Below are 17,187 nucleotides of genomic sequence, written 5' to 3'. Positions count from 1 at the left end.
GGACATGATTTGGAAAGGCACTCACCTATGTACATATAAGGTCCCACAGTTAGTGCATGTCCGAGCACAAACCAAGCATGAAGTCAAAGGAATTGTCTGTAGACGTCCGAGACAGGACTGCCTCCAGGCACAAATTTGGGGAAGGGTACAGAAACACTTCTGCTGCTTCTAAGGTCCTAATGAGTGCAGTGGCCGCCATCATCCATAAATGGAAGAAGTTTGGACTGACCAGGACTTTTCCTAAAGCTGGCCACCAGTCTAAACTGAACGATCAGGGAAGAAGGGCCTTAGTAAGGGAAGTGACCAAGAACTCGCTTGTCACTCTGTCAGGGCACCAGCATTCCTCTATGGATAGAGAAGAACCTTCAAGAAGGACAACCATCTCCCTCCAACCAAATCCACCAATCAGGTCTGCATGGTAGAGTGGCCAGATGGAAGCTACTTCTTAGTAAATGGAACATGGCAGCCTGCCTGGAATTTGCCAAATGGCACCTGAAGGACACTCAGACCAAGTCTGAACTATTTGGCATGAATGTCAGACATCATATTTGGAGGAAACCAGGAACCATCCCTATAGCGAAGCATTGTGGTGGCAGCATTATGCTGTGATGATGTTTTTAGTGGCAGGAACTGGCAGACTTGTCAGGATTGAGAGAATGCAGCAATGTACAGCGACATCCTGGATGAAAACTTTATCCCGAGTGCTCTTGAACTCAGACTGGGGCGACCGCTCATGTTTCAGCAGGACAATGACCCTAACCACACAGCCATGATTTCAAAGGAGTGGCTTCAGGGCAACACTTTGAATGTTCTTGAGTGGCCCAGCCAGAGCCTGGGCCTGAATCCAATTGAACATCTCTGGAGAGATCTGAAAATGACTGTGCACCGATGCTCCCCATCCAACCTGATGGAGCTTGAGAGGTACTACAAAGTGGATTGGTCAAAACTGCCAAAAGATAGGTGCACCAAGCTTGTGGCATCATATTCAAGAAGACTTGAGGCTGTAATTGCTGCCAAAGATGCATCAACAAAGTGTTGAGCAAAGGGAGTGAGTACTTATGTACATGTGATTTATTAGTTTTATATATATTTTTTTAAAAATTAGCAAAAAAAAAAAAAACTTTTTTCATGTTGTCATAATATAGGTTGTCATCATGGGGTGTTGTAACAGGTGGTGGCCAAGTGGTTCGGGAGCTTGGTGTCAGTGTAGAAGTCCCTGTTTTCACAATGTTTACAGCACCCTTTATATAAAAGGACATTCAAAGCTTCTGTCTACAAAAAGATCACAGAAATTAAATATCAGCACAGAGTATTACAGTGGCCCTTGTTCATTTGTAGAAAATGTCAAAGTACAAGGACATTTGGGCAATAATTGTATGAGTCACATTTTGCTATTTGTTTCCATTCTCCTTATTGCTCTGGTCTTGGTATTACTCTGTGCTATTTTTTTGTTACTAGCATAAATACCTGTTTGTTAAAATGTATAGTGCAAAAGATAAAACAAAATAAGTAAATGCAGATGCAGTGACCATATTGCACTGCTAAGAGAATGTAGAAAATGGAAACAAAAGTCGTCATCATCATCACTGAACATAATGTTGCTGACTCCAAAATACATGTAAGACCAAATCCAGGAAGAAGGCATTGTCTTTGAGTCATCATCATCATCATCATCATCATCATCATCGTGATCATGTTCACACTCATGTTCACTTTCCCAGTTCTCCTAAAATATTAGGAGTGTGGCAGCTTTAAGTGACAGCTTATGTGTTGATTTATTTTTTAGCTCTTGATTTATTTTTTTTAGCTTGTGTGTTGTAGCTGGGGTTGTTAGAGTCACTTGGACTGGTGGCTGCAGCTACTGCAGCCACTCTCCATCCACCACTCTCCACTACTCCATCTATTTTTTGAGCATTTTTTGTTCTTCATTTCTATAATAATATGGCTTGTTGTGTGGTTCATTTTCCGAACCGATCATCTAAGATGTGTTTTTTTTGTGTGTGTGTGCCAGTATTTGTGCTGAGTGAAATTATTCTATAACAACTGGTACAAATGCCAACATCATCATACAAAATTATTTTGGTAGCTTCACGACATCAGGTACAGTTAATCTATGATTACTGAGGAACTAGGCAGCTCATAATTTTAATGCCCACATCAAAGCTAAACAATGATGAGACCCAGTATTCATCCCCCCAAAATATGAATTAATAAACACCTGATCCAAGGTAGCTGAGCTTGTCCTTAAGATGCTAAGAGCTTCAGCATTCACATCAGCTATTGGTAGCTTGAGGATGTTAGGCTGAATTATTCCTCAGTTACATAGGAAATAAGTAGGTCATCATACTTACATAATATCCATACTAGAGGCTGATATTTTTTTTTTGGGGGGGGGGGATCCCACGGATCATGGGATTCCCATGGGATTCCCACAGGATGGGAGTCAACTTTACTATTTATCACGTGATTGGGACGGTACAGGGCAAAAAATTAACTGGAGCAGACGGGACCGGGAATCAACTAATCGGGAAAAAAGAAAACAAAGGACCGGTGCCACCATTCTGTAGGGTTTTTTTTTTTCAGTAAGCCTATACACTGTAACGCAAGTCAAAAGAACTACATTGCCTAGAAGCCAACAGTGGTTCTGGCCGCTGCTTTCTGCCAGAATTCAAAGAATAAGAACAATGGATGGAGCAAACACCAGTGAGACAATGATCCCAAACACACACCCAAGGAAAGTCTCAGTTGGTTTCTGAGGATGAAAATAAAGTTGCTAGAATGGGCCAGCCAATCAACTGACTTGAATAAAAAGTAAAAAAAAAAAATCTATGGAAAGAACTAAAAGATGAGAGTTCATCAGAGTTCTAGCTTTTTCTTGAAGATGTCATTACTAGCAAAAGGCTTTTTGTACAAAGTATTAAATAAATTTCAGTAAGTGTGTTCAATACGTTTTCCCTGTGTCATTCCATTTTATTACTGCTGAGTCTCATGTTTTTTGTTTTTTTTTTCGTGCTCCTGTGACAAAATTTTTGTGACGGACCTTTTTTAACTCACTATTCCAAAACCTACTCCCATCCCCAACCCTAACCTTAACCATAACCTAATACTACTCCTTCCCCCCACCGTAACCATAACCACCCTGACCCCCTGCTTCACTTATAACTTCGTGCAGCCATCATGGAATGAATGAGAATGAATTTGTACTGCCGTGACGAAAATGAGGCGCTTCTCATCACAATATCATGAACCAGTAGATTAATGTATATTTCATGCTGCTGAAGCACGGCTTGCCGTGAGACCAGGTTGTTTATTACATATAACTTAATTTCTGTATTTATTTGTTTTGGTTTCTTTTCATGTGTAGATTACTTGGTTTGTTTCCAACATCTGCTGAAAATGGCAAAATCGTGACATGTTCAATACTTATTTTACCTGCTGTGTCGAGGCATTTCCAACTTTTCACCAGTGGTGGGCACAGGTCAGCTGGATAATGGTGCTGGATTAGCTTTTCAGATAAGTTTTAAAACCATCATCGGAACAATTATCTTCCGATAAATTTATTTCCGATAACTTTCAGTCCAATAACATTTTTTTTTCCTGGTAAAGTGAGCAAATTTTAACGGTCAAAAATGTTTGTAAACCCTAAAATCAAACATTTTAGTCTGTTGTGTGTTTATTTATGGCAGACTGGCTGACACTTGCTGATGACATCATCATTAAGTGCAAAACGTGATTGGACGGTCGACGCAGGGGGCATTGTGGGTAGCGTAGTTCAGGTTCACAGTGTTTCCATCCCTTGTCCATTGGAAATCTGCTGCAAAACCCATCAAACATTGTGCAAAAAGATTTATTTAAATATCTAAAGGACAATGGATCTAAAGGACACTGGAATGACTATGGCCGCCAGGAGTTAAGGTTTTGTAAAATCTCAGTGATCAGTCACCAGCCCGGTAGGTGGTGGTAAATGCACCTTAACCCTCTGGGGCCGACGCTGTCGTATACGACAGCTGAGACCAAGTTTTACTAAATTATAAATAACTTTTTTTTTTTTTTTGGACATGTCCAGCTCTCCACAAGTTCTTTTATACTCACTCGACTGGTAAGCACTGAAAGCCGAGATAGACATGTCCCAACTTGTCCTCTTACACGCCGAAACGGAGGTGTTCCTTTGTCTCGCTTCATCAGCGAATCGGTCGTGACGCACGAAGCCTCCGCGCGGCTTTCCATGACAAAATCTCTTGTTAAAAGTGAAATCTGCCAGAAAATGGCTGATGTCCAGGTCTTGTGATAACCAGAGAAAGAGCACACGACGGTCTCGTATCCACAGAGCCATCAGCTTAGAAATGATCCAGTGGTTTGTGCCGCATCGTCGCAGCTCGCAGCGCGGCGCACCGACCGTCCTTTAAAGGGGTCCTTAAACCTGTAGTTAAAGTCCTTATTCTCTGTGAAGCCTGTAAAATTTTCACTGAAAGCCAGATAAATTTTTCGAATGGTTTCCAGGTGCCAGTCTCTAACAGCTTCTGAAAAAATTCTGATGGAAAAAAGTCCTTTTCATTCCGCCATTTCCAGACAATGAAAATCCGACGAGGGGGCGGGACCACTCCTTCCACAAGGCATGCTCACAGGCGAATGACGTCACCGACAGGCGTGGAAAAACTCATGCATGCGCATGAGGGTTCAAACATGTCTGACGTAAAAACATATGAATGAAATCCATATAGTTTTTGAAAAAAATAAAAAGGTACGATACTTTACGGACAGACCTCGTACAGGTTGTCCTGAAAAAAAGAGATGTAAAACTTGATTGTGGGATGCAGGGAGAGCTGTTAACAGCAATAATAAAACATTTATGCCAGGCGAGTGAACTGTCCAAAAAATGTCCTCAGACTCCAGAGGGTTAACTGGTGCTGTCTGCCATTGGATCCAAAAGAAGAAGAAGAAGTCCGCTCCACACAAACACAAAACTGACTAATTTTAACATTATTTTTATTTTATTTCTTTGTGGCTGACAGTATTGCTAAGACTCTGTGGGAGAAAGGAGCTCTCACAGCATAGCTGTGTACAGACTAGGACATTTCTTCACTGTTTAGACCATTTTGGATAATCTCAGGATGATTTTTTTTTTTTTCTTTCAGATGAATCCCACTGAAACTAACAGGTAAGAATTTATATTTACTATGTGTATTTTACTCTGCCAGTCAATGCATTAAAAATGCATGGACATATTTCTGTTGTTTAAGCCGTTGGGTTGAAAGCATGTGAAAAAACTGGCGGCTTTAAGCTCGCAAATGGCGGTGTATCTAATACCAAGATGAACTGTGACTTCTAATACTGTGTTTTACTGCTTTTGAAAGATGATGACAGTGTTTGGGGTTTTACTTTTTATTCATTCATTTTTCGTGCGTTCTTGTGTGTTTGTGATCCTTGAATTTACCCAGCAGCCCCTGCGGCACTTAAAGTGAAGCTGGTTTATCAGAAGCCGACAGTGTACTCTGCTGTGCCCGCAACTGAATCAATACTAAAAGTTATTGGTTATCTGTAATAAGGATTATTTTTTAGCAGTTTATCGGTTCATCATCATAAAAGATAACTTTTCAGTTATCTGATTAATGGTTATTAAGTTAACTTTTTGGTTAGCTGTGCCAATTGCTTTTCACCCCCATGTTAGGATATCTTTGGGTCTTTTTACTCTGAAGTCTCTGTAGTACTATCCTTCTGTAGTGTCACTTCCTGTTTCTTGCCTTCAGTGCTTTTGTGTCTCTGTAGTGGTGCACGTAATCTTTTGGTTTCTTTTACATCTGCTGTTAGGTTAGGTTCATCTATATTTTCTTGTGTTATGATTCCCAGTGCTTCCCAGTGTTCATGTGTGTTACAGACCTTCAGTGATGTGGAGTTCCCTGATTTGTTCCTGCAGCTTTTGGATTTTTTTGCCTGGTCTGATACATCTCTGTGCACTTGCCTTCTGCTTGCATTTTGAATAACGTATTTGCTGCTCCCTCTGAAAGACTGTTGTTTATTTGACTGATCACCTGTGTCACAACCAAGCCTGTTGTCTGCAATACAAACTGTGGATTTTATTTATCTTGGATAATAAATCTGCTGTTACCATTAAATTGTTATTGTTGTCTGTGTGTTTAGTCTCTCAATTGTGCGTTTTGGGCAAAATATGAATTACACCCATCAGACTGATTCATGACTGACTGACTATTCAGTACTGAGGCAAAATTTGAGTGTTTGGGATTTGTTTTATCACTGTTGGTACTTGGGAGTGTCACTGTCATGTTTCTGTTGCAGCTGCTTTTGTTTGTCATGTCCACCTGTCACTCCACTCGTCTCCTGTCTCACCTTTGCCTCATCCGACCACACCTTCTTCCCTGCATGTGTTTCACATCATGCCCTAATTACCCTCTGTGTATTTAAGCTTTGTGTGCCCTGTTGTCAAGTGCTAGTTCATTGTGCTCCCTTCCTTGGATGTTTTGCCTCATTCCAAGCCTTTCTTGTTTTGTCATAGCTCTGTTCTCTTGCCATGTTCGACCCTCGCTTGTTTTTTTGACATTGCTTTTGCCACAGCTTGTGACCCTGCCTCTCCATGATTCACCTTGCTTACTTTTTTTTTTTTACCTTGTATTGCCACTACCTGTGTACCTGACTCTCCATGACAGATCTTCACTTGTGTTTGACCACGCCTCCACTTCACGGCTGTCTGTACCTCTGCCAGATGCTCACAGCCTGTGTACCAAACTTCAGTCTGATTTTTGATAAAGGTTTTTAGAATTCCAACACCTGAATCCATGAGTCTGCATGTGTCCATCTGCTCTCTGTGCTATGCCTCCTCAGTGCATGACAGAGATCCCATTGCCTTCTTGCTATGAGACAACAGGGGTAACCACTAATCCACCGTGCCACCTGCAGAATTATTATATAACTGAATCAAAAACTAGCATTTTTCCCATCTCCCTTGTTTATTTCCATGTGTTAGAATAAGCATAACACATAAATAACTCAAAATTAACAAATAAACACTTGTGTCATTTCAAAAATATTCAGTGACCAGCAGAGCTACCCTTCTTTTCAATAATTACAATGAACCTTCTATCCATGGAATGTGTCAGTATCTTGATCTGTTGACAAACAACTTTTTGGTGTAGCAGCTTCCTAAATGCTGTTGTGTGATTTACTGGCATCCATCAGTCAAAATCTGACTTGTAAGAATGGTCCACAAGTTCAAATAGGGTATAAATCAACTGAGGAAATGGGCCATATCATAATTCTATCACTTTTGTGGCCTTTGCAGAATAACCAAGTAAAAGAGTACTGAGATGCATGTGATGGAGCATCGTCCTGCATAAAAATCATGGCCTTCCTGAATGATAAAAACTGTATCCTGTACCATTGCTTAAAGAAAGTAACTTCTGAAATGTGGCAGTACACTTGGAAGTTGATTTTAAGTCCATATTGAACTGGAAATGGGCCAACTAGCTTTACAGTGCTTTACAGTGAAAAAAAAAAAAAAAAACTAGAAACACATAAATTAAAAACAGCAGTAACATGGTTGTCTTGTTTTATGATCACATCAATTCTAGGTTTTAACTTTCAACATCTGTCACTATAATTCCACGACTGATTAGTACAGGATTTGACTGATGAGTGAGTGGTCGTGTTATTTTAAATTGTTATACACTGCATGCACAAAAGTTGTATTCTTGAGGATTAATTTTATTATTGAACAAATACAGTGCTCTCAGGCAATCCAGAATACAACCCCAATTCCAATAAAGTTGAGACGCTGTGGAAGTGTTGTGTGGGCCGCCAGAAGAGGAGGTACTGCTGGCCCACCACCAGAGGGCGCCCTGCCTGGAGTGCGGGCTCCAGGCACCAGAGGGCGCAGCCACCTCACAGGAGCAGCTAGGGTGACAGCTGTCACGCATCACCTGCAACAGCTGTTACCAATCAGCAGGGGTGACGTCTCCACCTCTTTGCCGAGATATCGTTCTACCTGGAAGGTAATATTCTCAGCTGACTGCTTGACAGTAACCTTTTGTGATTTTTGTGAGTGATAACAGACCTTTTTTCCAGCGAGAGGTGGAGGTAGCTTTCCTGCCGTGCGGATTACTGGGTGCAAACGCGCCCACCTTTAATTGTGTTTTTGTTCCTCGCCAGCAGTACCAGGTCCGACACGCGGAGGCAGTGGCCACCTGGGAGTTCGGGACTTGGCGGCTCCAGTATTCCCGGGGTCTGGTGGCGGAGGAAATCGTGTGGTTCCGGTTCTGCTTTGGACAGGTGTCTCCTATCTTCGAGCCTGCCCACACGACACCTTTGTGAATTGATTCTGATCTATTGTTGTAATCTGTTGTATTTGTTGTGCACATTCACAACAGTAAAGTGTTGTTATTTGACCTACTCCATTGTCCGTTCCTTTGCGCCCCCTGTTGTGGGTCCGTGTACCGACACTTTCCCAACAGGATATCTCAGCCAGCGTCATGGATCCCAAGGGGCGTCAACCGGCTGTTAAACGGCCAATGGAAGAACAGGGCACACAGGCGTCCGCAGGAGGAATGATCGGTGAGTTGCAGCGGATCCTCACCGCTTTCACGGCTCGGTTGGATTTAATGACCGAGCAGAACGTCCTCCTTAACCGCAGGGTGGAGGCTCTCGCCGCGCAGGTGGAAGTGCGCCCTCAGGGCACTGCTGCGGCTCTCCCTCCTGTCGACCCTGTGCATAACAGTGACGTTCCACAGGTCGTTCAACGACCCCTCCCACCTTCCCCGGAAGCATACATAAGCCCTCCAGAGCCGTACGGAGGTTGTGTGGAGACGTGCGCGGACTTTCTTATGCAGTGTTCGCTCGTCTTCGCACAACGTCCCGTCATGTACGCGACTGATGCTAGTAAGATAGCTTATGTCATTAATCTGCTTCGCGGCAAGGCACGCACTTGGGCTACAGCGCTTTGGGAGCAAAATTCACGGCTCCTTCTGATATATGATGGGTTTGTGAGGGAGTTCAGAACAGTGTTCGATCACCCAAATAGAGGACCGCTTCAGCCGTGCTGCTGTCAATGAGACAGGGGCGCCGGAGCGCAGCTGTTTATGCAGTCGACTTCCGCATCGCGGCTGCGAGGTCCGGCTGGAATAACACTGCCGTCCGTGCCGCCTTCGTAAACGGACTGTCGTTGGTCCTGAAGGAGCTCCTGGTGGCCAAGGACGAACCGCGGGATTTAGACGGGCTTATTGATGTCATTATACGATTAGACAATCGGTTAGAGGAACGCCGTCGGGAGCGAGGCGAAGGACGTGACCGGATACGCACCGCCCCTCTCCCTTCCGGGTTCGAAAAGGGGCCGCCCTCCCCACGCTCCACAGCCGCAGCGCTTTGTGGGGCAACAGCTCCCCCTGGTGACGTTGTTAGGGAAACGCACAGGGCCAAAATGGGGAGGCTGATCCGTGGAGAGTGTTTTCTCTGCAGCTCAACAGAGCACACACAGAGAGACTGCCCCAAACGGCCAAAACGTCAACACTCACCCTTAGAGACTGGGCTAAGGGGGGGTCAAGACATTCAAGTGAGACACACACAAATTGCCACACGACTCCCAGTCACAATCCTGAGCGGGGATTTAACCCTTCAAGCCCGAGCACTGGTGGACACGGGGTCAGAAGGGAATCTGCTAGACAGCAGATGGGCAAAGGAGGTAGGGCTCCCTCTGGTGGCGCTTCCTTCGCCATTGCAGGTGCGGGCACTAGATGGCACCCTCCTCCCTTTACTCACACACAAGACACAACCAGTAACTCTGGTGGTGTCTGGAAACCACCGGGAGGAGATTGAGTTTTTTGTAACTTCTTCTACCTCCCGCGTGATTTTGGGCATCCCATGGATGTTAAAGCACAATCCCCGGATCGATTGGCCGTCTGGGGTGGTGGTTCAGTGGAGCGAAACCTGCCATCGGGTGTGTTTAGGATCCTCGGTTCCTCCCGGTTCCCAGGCTAAGGAGGAGGTCAAAGTCCCTCCCAATCTGACGGCAGTGCCGGTTGAGTACCACGATCTTGCTGATGTCTTCAGCAAGGATCTGGCACTCACCCTTCCCCCGCACCGTCCGTACGATTGTGCCATTGATTTGGTTCCAGGCGCTGAGTTCCCGTCCAGCAGGCTGTACAACCTCTCACGACCTGAGCGAGAATCAATGGAGACCTACATCCGGGACTCATTAGCTGCCGGGCTGATCCGGAACTCCACCTCCCCGATGGGGGCAGGTTTCTTTTTTGTGGGCAAGAAAGATGGCGGACTTCGTCCATGTATTGATTACAGGGGGCTGAATGAGATTACGGTTCGCAACCGATACCCGTTGCCATTATTAGATTCCGTGTTCACCCCCCTGCATGGAGCCAAAATCTTTACTAAGCTGGATCTTAGAAATGTGTATCACCTGGTTTGGATCCGGAAGGGAGACGAATGGAAGACGGCATTCAACACCCCGTTAGGTCACTTTGAGTACCTGGTCATGCCGTTCGGCCTCACAAACGCCCCCGCGACGTTCCAAGCATTGGTTAATGATGTCTTGCGGGATTTCCTGCACCGATTCGTCTTCGTATATCTAGACGATATACTCATCTTTTCTCCGGATCCTGAGACTCATGTCCGGCATGTACGTCAGGTCCTGCAGCGGTTGTTGGAGAACCGGCTGTTTGTGAAGGGCGAGAAGTGTGAGTTTCACCGCACATCTTTGTCCTTCCTGGGGTTTATCATCTCCCCCAACTCCGTCGCTCCTGATCCGGCCAAGGTTGCGGCGGTGAGAGACTGGCCCCAACCCACTAGCCGTAGGAAGCTGCAACAGTTCCTCGGCTTTGCAAATTTCTACAGGAGGTTCATTAAGGGCTACAGTCAGGTAGTTAGCCCCCTGACAGCCCTGACCTCACCAAAAGTCCCCTTCACCTGGTCGGATCGTTGCGATGCCGCGTTCAAGGAGTTGAAACGGCGCTTCTCGTCTGCACCCGTTCTGGTGCAGCCCGATCCTAGTCGCCAGTTAGTGGTTGAAGTGGACGCCTCGGACTCAAGGATAGGAGCCGTGCTTTCCCAGAGCGGGAAGACCGATAAGGTCCTTCACCCGTGTGCCTATTTTTCCCGCAGGTTGACCCCGGCCGAACGGAACTATGACGTCGGCAATCGAGAGCTCCTTGCGGTGAAAGAGGCTCTTGAAGAGTGGAGACATCTGTTGGAGGGAACGTCCGTGCCATTCACGGTTTTCACTGACCACCGGAACCTGGAGTATATCAGGACCGCCAAGCGGCTGAACCCCAGGCAAGCCCGCTGGTCACTGTTCTTCGGCCGTTTTGACTTCCGGATCACCTACCGTCCCGGGACCAAGAACCAGAGATCGGATGCCTTGTCCCGGGTACATGAAGATGAAGTCAAAGCGGAGTTGTCGGATCCACCGGAACCCATCATCCCGGAGTCCACTATCGTGGCCACCCTCACCTGGGACGTAGAGAGAACCATCCGGGAGGCCCTGGCATGAAGCCCGGACCCCGGAACTTGGCCGAAGAACAAACTATACGTCCCACCAGAGACTAGGGCTGCAGTCCTGGACTTCTGTCACGGCTCCAAGCTCTCCTGTCATCCAGGGGTGCGAAGAACCGTGGCAGTTGTCCGGCAGCGCTTCTGGTGGGCGTCCCTAGAGGCCGACGTCCGGGATTATATCCAGGCCTGCACCACCTGCGCCAGGGGCAAGGCTGACCATCGCCGGGCATCAGGTTTACTCCAGCCGCTGCCCGTGCCTCATCGCCCCTGGTCCCACATCGGCCTGGATTTTGTCACGGGCCTCCCGCTGTCCCAGGGTAACACCACCATCCTCACGATAGTGGACCGATTCTCCAAGGCGGCCCACTTCGTGGCCCTCCCGAAGCTCCCAACAGCCCAGGAGACAGCGGACCTCCTGGTCCACCACGTCGTCCGGCTGCATGGGATTCCAACAGACATCGTCTCCGATCGCGGTCCCCAGTTCTCCTCGCAAGTCTGGAGGAGCTTCTGCCGGGAACTGGGGGCCACGGTGAGTCTCTCGTCCGGGTACCACCCTCAGACCAACGGGCAAGCAGAACGGGTAAACCAGGAGGTGGAGCAGGCCTTGCGCTGCGTGACTGCCGCACACCCGGCGGCCTGGAGTACCCATTTGGCCTGGATCGAGTATGCCCATAACAGCCAGGTGTCTTCAGCCACTGGCCTCTCCCCTTTTGAGGTATGTCTGGGGTATCAGCCCCCGTTGTTTCCGGTGGTTGAGGGAGAGGTCAGTGTGCCCTTGGTCCAGGCCCACCTGCGGAAGTGCCGTCGGGTGTGGCGTGCCGCCCGTTCTGCTTTGCTAAAGGCCCGGACGAGGGCAAAAGCCCATGCAGACCATCGGCGGACCCCGGCCCCTGCGTATCGGCCTGGGCAGGAGGTGTGGTTATCCACAAAGGACATCCCCCTCCAAGTGGACTCCCCCAAGTTACAGGACCGTTACATCGGCCCATTCAAGATCCTGAAGGTCATCAGTCCAGCCGCAGTGAGGCTTCGGCTGCCGGCCTCACTGCGGATCCATCCTGTGTTTCATGTGTCCCGGATTAAACCTCATCACTCCTCACCCCTCTGTACTCCGGGTCCGGCGCTGCCTCCTGCCCGGATCATCGATGGCGAGCCGGCTTGGACTGTACGCCGGCTTTTGGATGTCCGTAGGATGGGCCGGGGCTTCCAGTATTTGGTGGACTGGGAGGGGTACGGCCCCGAAGAACGCTCCTGGGTGAAGAGGAGCTTCATCCTGGACCCGGCCCTCCTGGCCGATTTCTACCGCCGCCACCCGGACATGCCTGGTCGGGTGCCAGGAGGCGCCCGTTGAGGGGGGGGTCCTGTTGTGTGGGCCGCCAGAAGAGGAGGTACTGCTGGCCCACCACCAGAGGGCGCCCTGCCTGGAGTGCAGGCTCCAGGCACCAGAGGGCGCAGCCGCCTCACAGGAGCAGCTAGGGTGACAGCTGTCACGCATCACCTGCAACAGCTGTTACCAATCAGCAGGGGTACATCAGCAGGACGACGTCTCCACCTCTTTGCCGAGATATCGTTCTACCTGGAAGGTAATATTCTCAGCTGACTGCTTGACAGTAACCTTTTGTGATTTTTGTGAGTGATAACAGACCTTTTTTCCAACGAGAAGTGGAGGTAGCTTTCCTGCCGTGCGGATTACTGGGTGCAAACGCGCCCACCTTTAATTGTGTTTTTGTTCCTCGCCAGCAGTACCAGGTCCGACACGCGGAGGCAGTGGCCACCTGGGAGTTCGGGACTTGGCGGCTCCAGTATTCCCGGGGTCTGGTGGCGGAGGAAATCGTGTGGTTCCGGTTCTGCTTTGGACAGGTGTCTCCTATCTTCGAGCCTGCCCACACGACACCTTTGTGAATTGATTCTGATCTATTGTTGTAATCTGTTGTATTTGTTGTGCACATTCACAACAGTAAAGTGTTGTTATTTGACCTACTCCATTGTCCGTTCCTTTGCGCCCCCTGTTGTGGGTCAGTGTACCGACACTTTCCCAACAGGAAGCTGTAAATAAAAACAGAATACAATGATATGCAAATCCTCTTCAACTTATATTCAACTGAATACACCACAAAGACAAGATATTTAATGTTCAAACTGACAGACTTTATTGTTTTTGTGCAAGTATTTGCTCATTTTGAAATGGATGCCTGCAACACGTTTCAAAAAAGCTGGGACAGTGTTATGTTTACCACTGTTACTTCACCTTTCCTTCTAATAACACTTAATAAGCATTTGGGAACTCAGGACACTAATTGTTGAAGCTTTGTAGGTGGAATTCTTTCCCATTCTTGCTTGATGTACGATTTCAGTTGTTCAACAGTCCAGGGTCTACGTTGTCGTACTTTGCGCTTCATAATACGCCACACATTTTCAGTGGGTGACAGGTCTGGACTGCAGGCAGGCCAGTCTAGTACCTGCACTCTTTTACTATGAAGCCACGCTGTTGTAACACATGCAGAATGTGGCTTGGCATTGTCTTGCTGAAATAAGCAGGGACGTCCCTGAAAAAGACGTTGCTTGGATGGCAGCAAAACCTGGATGTACCTTATAGCATTGATTGTATAGCATTTTGATTATAGCATTCAAAATGCTGCAGCTAGAGTACTGACGGGGACTAGCAGGAGAGAGCATATCTCACCCGTGTTGGCCTCTCTTCATTGGCTTCCTGTTAATTCTAGAATAGAATTTAAAATTCTTCTTCTTACTTATAAGGTTTTGAATAATCAGGTCCCATCTTATCTTAGGGACCTCGTAGTACCATATTACCCCATTAGAGCGCTTCGCTCTCAGACTGCAGGCTTACTTGTAGTTCCTAGGGTTTGTAAGAGTAGAATGGGAGGCAGAGCCTTCAGCTTTCAGGCTCCTCTCCTGTGGAACCAGCTCCCAATTCAGATCAGGGAGACAGATACCCTCTCTACTTTTAAGATTAGGCTTAAATCTTTCCTTTTCGCTAAGGCTTATAGTTAGGGCTGGATCAGGTGACCCTGGACCATCCCTTGGTTATGCTGCTTTAGACGTAGACTGTGGGGGGGTTCCCATGATGCACTGTTTCTTTCTCTTTTTGCTCTGTATGCATCACTCTGCATTTAATCATTAGTGATCGATCTCTGCCCCCCTCCACAGCATGTCTTTTTCCTGGTTCTTTCCCTCAGCCCCAACCAGTCTCAGCAGAAGACTGCCCCTCCCTGAGCCTGGTTCTGCTGGAGGTTTCTTCCTGTTAAAAGGGAGTTTTTCCTTCCCACTGTAGCCAAGTGCTTGCTCACAGGGGGTCGTTTTGACCGTTGGGGTTTTTCATAATTATTGTATGGCCTTGCCTTACAATATAAAGCACCTTGGGGCAACTGTTTGTTGTGATTTGGCGCTATATAAAAAAAAGTTGATTGATTGATTGATTGATTGTGCCATCACAGATGTGTAAGTTGCCCATGCCATGGGCACTAACACACCCCCATACCATCACAGATGCTGGCTTTTGAACTTTGCACTGGTAACAATCTGGATGGTCGTTTTCCTTTTTTGTCCAGAGGACACAACATCCATGATTTCCAAAAACAAATGTGAAATGAAATGTGGACTCATCAGACCACAGCACACTTTTCCGCTTTACGTCTGTCCATTTTAAATGAGCTCACGCCCAGAAAAGGCAGTGGTGTTTCTGGATGTTGTTGATGTATGGCTTTCGCTTTGCATTGTAGAGTTTTAAGTTACACTTGTAGATGTAGTGACGAACTGTGTTAACTGACAATGGTTTTCTGAAGTGTTCCTGAGCCCACGTGGCAAGATCCTTTACACCAGTGTTGTTCAACCTCTTTTGAGTCACGGCACATTTTTTTTACATTGAAAAAATCCAATGGCACACCATCAACCAAAAATATTACAAAATGACACTTTATAGACTAATGATTACAATATGGTCCCTTAATTTATTTATACTCACTCAATGTGAAACCTGGGCCTGTTTAGATGAGCACAAAGCTGATATCCTGGGAGGAATTGAAGACAGACACACACGAAGCTCTTCATCAACAGCTCTCAGTCTCTCTGTTTTTAGTTTTGATAGCAGTCAGGGTTGAAAAGCTCAGCTCACACAGATATGTTGTGGAAAATGGGAGTAATGTTGAAATTGCCTTATTTGACAGAATGGGGAACTCCTTTGCAGCAGTCAGCCAAAAACTGTCCAAAGGTAGGTCAGCAAAGCTTATATTTAAACAATGTCTCAGTCAATCAATTGTCTCAGTTCAGTTAGTTCCTCTTGCTCCTGTAAATTCATGTCCTTCTCAGCAACTGATGCTGAGCTATATGGGTCCGTAACCTAGTCAAGGGATTCAGTGAAGACTGAAGGAAAATAAAATGAAAGCTTCTCCTCAAGAGTTTTCAAATGTTCACCTACTATCTCACACAGAGCAGCAGTGTTGACATCTTGCCATGTCTTGGTGAGTGGGAACATGTCAAGATTGGCACGTTCCACATGCTGTTGCCAGAGCTTTATCTTTGAACGGAATCCATTTATGTTATCTGTGCTTGTAAGCAGGTTTTTATTTCGGCCTTGCATTCGTGTGTTCAGATCATTCAAATGATGAAATATATCTGCCAGGTATGCCAGCTTCACACACCACTCATCACTTGCAAGCAGCTTTGCGTAATCAGTCCTCTCATTTGTTAGAAACACTTTAAGTTCCTCCCGCAGCTCATACACACGGGTCAGCACCTTGCCACGTGACAACCACTGGACCTCTGTACGGAGCAATAAGGTTGTATGATCCGCTCCCATTTCCTCACAGTGATGCAAATATGCGACTTTTCACAGGCCACGTCTTTACAAAGTTTACCATGTGCACCACATCATCCAACACAGTAACAAGGTCTTCTGGTAAAGTCTTGGAAATGAGAGCCTCATGGTGCAAAAAAACAGTGTGTAACAACAACATCTGGTTTCCGTTCCTTCCCCCTGCTAACGAAGCCTTTGGTGCGCCCGACCATGGCTGCGGCTCCATCAGTGCAAACACTTATGCAGTTGTCCCATGTAAGTCCTCCTTGGTGAAGATATTCCGATGTGACCTGAAAAATTTCCTCTCCAGTTGCTTTCTGTGGCAGTGCCTTGCAAAATAGGAAGTTTTCTGTAATGGCATATCCATCCACAAAATGCACATTGGCCAAGAGTTGAGTGTGTCCACTAATATCTGTGGACTCATCAAGTTGCAAAGCACATTTCCTACTGATGGCTGTCTTTTCCAAAACAGCATTTTCAATGTCTACAGACATGTCATTAGTTCGTCTGGCAATTGTGTTATCTGAGAGAGGGACTTTGGCGCTTTCTTTTACAGCATCAGAGCCGAGCACCTCCTTAACAATGGCTTTACAGGCAGGTAATATTAATGACTCTGCCACAGAGTGCGCCTGTTTTGATTTAGCAACAAGTTCAGCAACATGATAGCTAGCTTTGAGGGCCTGCTCATTCACCTTTCCTGTTTTTCTCATTAAAGCTGCCTGCTTCTACGTCTTTTTCACTAGAAGGAGAGAGCATATCTCACCTATATTGGCCTCTCTTCATTGGCTTCCTGTTAATTCTAGAATAGAATTTAAAATTCTTCTTCTTACTTATAAGGTTTTGAATAATCAGGTCCCATCTTATCTTAG

At 46.5% G+C, this 17,187-nt stretch overlaps 1 protein-coding gene and 1 long non-coding RNA gene across 2 annotated transcripts in view; both read right to left on the bottom strand.

Annotated features, from left to right (window-relative positions):
* vstm2a (V-set and transmembrane domain containing 2A) overlaps positions 1–17,187 on the bottom strand; it is a 644,019-nt gene that overhangs the window by 376,482 nt on the left and 250,350 nt on the right. The window lies entirely within an intron of this gene.
* LOC117512777 lies at positions 5,180–15,765 on the bottom strand. The gene is made up of 3 exons (XR_004561382.1): positions 15,488–15,765; positions 8,625–8,627; positions 5,180–5,191 (listed from the first exon to the last, which is right to left on the bottom strand). It is a non-coding gene; the product is annotated as an uncharacterized LOC117512777 (long non-coding RNA).

This window comes from Thalassophryne amazonica, chromosome 1 (genome assembly GCF_902500255.1).
Source record: "Thalassophryne amazonica chromosome 1, fThaAma1.1, whole genome shotgun sequence".
Lineage (NCBI taxonomy): Eukaryota > Metazoa > Chordata > Actinopteri > Batrachoidiformes > Batrachoididae > Thalassophryne > Thalassophryne amazonica.
This window is presented reverse-complemented; position numbering and strand designations above follow the sequence as displayed.